The following is a 5,676-nucleotide window of genomic DNA, read 5'->3' on the forward strand; positions in this document are numbered from 1 at the left end:
TCTTTTCCACAGACGTGACTTCTGCATAATTACCAACTAAAGCCCCTTTCCCCCAGCACTTCCCAAGAAATGTTGAAGTTAAATTTCCTATCCTCAACATTTTTTGAGAAGTGCACCAAATATCAATTTTGTTTTAACTGTAACAATTTTATTGTTACTCACTTGGTGGGGATTGAACCCACACCTTCCTGATTACCAGGCAAGCATTTTGATCACTATGCCACAAGGTGATGACCTTAAAACCCTTTTTTCTTCTTTGTCTTCTTCTTCACCTAGGTACCTAGTTAAAATGCTGTTCAAACTGTAATAGGTGATCAAAATACATAGAGAACCAACAAAAATGTGAGCTGCACAGGTTTTCTGAGTGACAGGCTTAACTGTAGCAGGAAACTCTGCTTAATAGCTTCAGGGTTAATGATCAAGGTAAATCTGCATACCTCTAGAACTACATGGTCAAGATATTGAGCAAAACATGACAGTAGCAAAGTAGTGAATCTGAGTTACAATGTAATGGAATAACCTTGTTCTCAACTTACACTTACCTTTATAGATGATAATGTCAGAGAGTGATTTTCAATTAACTAATCAATACATTTTGATGAACATAAATCCATATGTGTTTAAACTTCTCAAATACTTTCATGATTAAAACAGAAGGCCTTGAAAGATCAAAAGATTTTTATGAATCACACATCACTGGGCAAGGGGCAAGCATAAAGGATACCTATAAAAACAACTGAACTATCACATAAAATTGATAAAAAATCACTTAACTTTGATTCCAAGTTAATTTCTTTCTTGAACTAACTTATGATGAAGATTCAGGAGAGCTTTTCTGCCATTTATTTTTTATTGTTCTGGATTTGGATTTTGGAAGTTTGAGCACTCTACTCAATAGCTTCAGGGTTAATGATCAAGGTAAATCTGCATACCTCTAGATTCTCTAGAACTACATGGTCAAGATATTGAGCAAAACATGACAGTAGCAAAGTAGTGAATCTGCGTTACAATGTAATGGAATAACCTTGTTCTCAACTTACCTTTATAGATGATAATGTCAGAGAGTGATTTTCAATTAACTAATTAATACATTTTGATGAACATAAATCCATATGTGTTTAAACTTCTCAAATACTTTCATGATTAAAACAGAAGGCCTTGAAAGATCCAAAAGATTTTTATGAATCACACATCACTGGGCAGGCATAAAGGATACCTATAAAAACAACTGAACTATCACATAAAATTGATAAAAAATCACTTAACTTTAATTCCAAGTTAATTTCTTTCTTGAACTAAACTTATAATGAAGATTCAGGAGAGCTTTTCTGCTTCTGCCATTTATTTTTTATATTTTTATTGTTCTGGATTTGGATTTTGGAAGTTTGACCAACAAGCAGCAGCTGTAGGTACTATAGGCAATTTTTACTTTCTGTTATCTCTATGTGTGGGGTCGTGGGGAACTAAAATAGTAGTTGCTACTTTTTTTAATTGAATTTAAATAGGCTGGATAACTTTATGATATCTGTTTTTGAGTTTTTATTTATTAAAACCGTCCTGTTTTGAGATCAATAATTTCGTTCGACATGAAATGGTTCAATCACACAAATCTGCCATCTGACCCCCTACAAAAAGTAATGAAATGTTGTGTGATGTTTGCTCCATATTTTTTTTTTCATTCCAGTGTTGCCGGCCAGAGCATGAATTTTTGGACTTCAAGCATTGAGCATAAATTTAATACAACTCTATTTCTTTTCTTGTAGATTCTGTAGAAGTTTACAAAAAAAAATCCATTTCATTTTACATTCCCGTAAAAAAAATACTTGAATGAATAGATGAATACGAAAGCTAATAAAATATGACCACATTTCTTTTTAATCATTAAAATTGACGATTTTTTTCCCCCTTTTTGTGGCCCGATACGATGTTCAAATGAAAAATTATTTGGGAACCACTGGCCCTGGCCAAGGACGTCTTCCATCCATAAGAGTGAGCTAGGTTCACACATGTGCTTCTGCTTGTTATGAACTTTTTGGGAACTCGGTCCATTTTTATTTATCTGGCAAAGGCAAATTTGATTTGTTCAAAAGTTTGGAACTGCAGTTCCAACATTTTCTTTATCTTTCCCAACCATTTTCCAGTCATAAAGGGTCTTTCATTTATAAGTTTATGAGTTGAATAGGGAGAATCTGTTTAGTTTTATCATTTTAATCTTATTTCGTTTTACATCAACCACACACCACAGTAAGTATGAAATCTACTGTCTCCATGCCTTAAACCTCTTGGGGTTTAAGAAAATGTGTTTTAATTAGTGACATTAGTGTCATACCATTATTTGTAATTATCTCTCTCCTAAAGGGGATTTACCATTAATTGTAATGGTTTACAGGACAAAATATGACTGTAAATCTCTTTACTTAAGTTTTTACAGTGTCCCTCACTTGAGGTAGGTCAATAATTGCTGAAGTGAAATGTGCTTCATCTCAGCCAAGGCATGTTCATTATGATAGAGATTCATCACAGGGACCATAATCCCAGTTTAAATTTGGCTCAAGATAAACTATTGAATGAAGTGATCTGATTGGATGGTTTTGAAATTTGTAGGCAATCAGATTCTTTGATCTAATTCTTTTAAACCAAGGCTAAACTTGGTTCATGGTTTTGGCCATAACCCCTACCATTAGGACATTGTTTTAAAATCTGTATTATTTCTTGTTTCAGATGAGTTCTGCAAGCGGACAAGAGTCCTCGTGAAAAGAGGACAAAAACGGGTGTATTAGGCCTTTTTCTTCACGTTTTTGAACCGCCGCCATTTTGATTCAGGATGGAATGTGAAAATTTCAAGTAGCCTATGTCACCCAGAGTACTTTTCTTAACATCCACAAAAAATTTCATCAAAATCGGTCGAGCCGTTTTTGCGTGAAAAGAGGACAAAAACGGGTTTATTAGGCCATTTTCTTCGCGTTTTTGAACCGCCGCCATTTTGAATCAGGATGGAATTTGAAAATTTCAAGTAGCCTATGTCACCCGGAGTACTTTTCTTAACAACCACAAAAAATTTCATCAAAATCGGTCGAGCCGTTTTCTCGTGAAAAGAGGACAACCAAAGGTCTTTTTAGCGTAACAGACAGACATACACACACACATACAGACAGACAGACAGACAGACAAACAGAAATTTTTCTAATGTGATTTTTGGAATCGTAGATGCATAAGGAGTAAGAATAACTAAAAATTTCACGATTCTAAGCAATGTACAGACAAATCTACAATTTTATTTATATTTTATTTATTTAAAACAATATTCTACACCTTCCTTAGTATTTTCATGAAAATCAATTTATCGGTTTTTCTGATATTCAAGAAAAATCGATTTTCGCAAAAATACCGAAAAAAGTCGTTCTCAGATCGTTCTTAGAACGAACGTTAGGAAATGAAAAGATGCCAAATATTCTTCCTTAAAACATATCCAAATTTCAAATTAATCGATAAAACGGTTCCCGAGATATATCGATTCACATGAAAAAAGTTGAAATATTTAAGAAATCGATTAATCGTATGTAACTATCGATATGTTTATCCGATAGGTGTCAATATGATAGATAGCTTTTGTTTTTACCTATAACATATCCAAATTTGAATGAAATAGTTTTCTTCGTTATCTGTTATGTTCTTTTTTTACCTATCGTTTTATTTGTACAAAAAAGAACGTAACAGATAACGAACATGGTGGAATAATCAAATTGAGAAAACAAATAAATAATTTTAAAAAATCATTGTTTCTTGTTTTTAATTAATTCAAAAAATGATTTGAATAATTTGTTATTAATTTCATTCATTAGGAAAAGACAAAACATTGAACAAATAAAAGGTGTGATTACTTGAGCGTCCGCTAGGTTCGCTTGGGTTATCGTATTTTGGTTTTCGCACGCTTCAAATAGAAGGTGTGATTACTAGATTTGCTTGGGTTATCATATTTTGGTTTTTCACACACTTTGCTAAATCTAAAAACATGATAAAAGAACATGGTGTCCATATTGACATGGGTTTGGGTTATGGGGATTATTATGGGAAAGACACGAAATCTCTCTAATAATAAAAACCTTCTATTCTACTTTCCAGAACCTCCATCAAAGCCAGAAGGTCCTCTGGAACTTGTTGAACGTCCATATTGACATGGGTTTGGGTTATGGGGATTATTATGGGAAGGACACGAAATCTCTCTAATAATAAAAACCTTCTATTCTACTTTCCAGAACCTCCATCAAAGCCAGAAGGTCCTCTGGAACTTGTTGAAGATACAGTACTCACATGGCAAGCACCAAGCAACGACGGTGGTACTCCAATTACACATTACATTGTAGAACAAGAAACACCTGCCAGCTCGGGAAAATTTGAAGAATTGAAGAAACTAAACTCAAACCCAGAACCTAGAGTAGATCTGAATGAAAGCCTGCACAATAACAACTATGATAATGTTGTGTTCAGGATATTTGCAGTCAACCTGAAAGGGCGGTCAGAACCTCTTGTAGAATCTATTTCCCTGAATAATCCTGGTATGTATAGAAGACAAAAATGATCCCTTTTGTGACTTTAAAAAAAGAAAAAAAAACCTACTTACTTGAAATTTTGCTACTTGAAATTCAAAATATTATGTATAGTCCAAAAAAAAAAATTAATAATGAAATTTTCCCATGATTACAGGCTTCATTGCCAAGAGCTCAAAGCTGAACTTCAATGCACTTGAGTTTGTACCATCGCCATGTAATAACAATGTATCTCATGTTTCGGTAACATGTGAGCCCTCTTTTCAACTTGATATGAATGGGTCTTATGATGCAGACTACCTGGTGAGTATTTCAGCTCAATTTGAAATTAAGGAAATTCATTCACTCTTGTTTTTTGATTTGTCTGGCTGGAGGTTTTTACTTAGGGAGTAGACCAGCTTAGTCTGGCTGGGGGACTTAAAACAGGGAGGATACCAGCCTGAATTTTCCTTTTGCCAAAGAAATAGCAAAGGTTGAGTGCAAAGTGCACTCTTTAATTTTTTGGAGCCAAAACCCAATGTTAGCTCAAAATCACCCCAGGGCTGATGGAGAGGCTGACGAAAAAGCTGTCCCTCTCTGAACACAGGAAAAGGCAAAGAAAAAGAATTTAGGTACTCTTGTATTTTGATTGCAAATTTTAAATCGGTATTTCAACAGGTTACTTTTTGGTGTTCTTGTGGTGACCTAGTACATAAATGGCTATTTTATTGTGTGTCAAAAAAAAGTGTTACCTGTTATGAATATAAATGTGTTATAAATGATTTATGTCAATGACTAAATTTCTATTTTCTCTCTTCTCTCACAGAACTATGATACTACCATCACATTTGAAAAAGACATTGATACTGTTTTGGAAGAGTGCATTCAGAATTTGAACTACGAGCCTCGTCAGTTTGAACGATTCATTGAAGACCAGAGCCTTCTGTTTGCACAGTGGATTGAATGTGCGAACTCATGTTACTATGCAGCCCAAAAAATTATTAACTTGGTAAGCCATTTCTGTTATCCATGTACCTATTTGTCCAGATATCCTTTATTTATTTATTTTTTACTGAACTTGATTTCTTCAATTAAAAGTAACATTTTCTTTTGACTTTATAGGAAATTAGGTTAAATAATTTGATATTTT

The 5,676-nt window shown here is 33.8% G+C and overlaps 1 pseudogene; it reads right to left on the reverse strand.

The window, feature by feature from the left end:
- The window catches only part of LOC103507835, a 25,340-nt pseudogene that overhangs the window by 9,322 nt on the left and 10,342 nt on the right, over positions 1-5,676 (reverse strand).

Source organism: Diaphorina citri, unplaced genomic scaffold, assembly GCF_000475195.1.
Source record: "Diaphorina citri unplaced genomic scaffold, Diaci psyllid genome assembly version 1.1 scaffold345, whole genome shotgun sequence".
NCBI lineage: Eukaryota > Metazoa > Arthropoda > Insecta > Hemiptera > Psyllidae > Diaphorina > Diaphorina citri.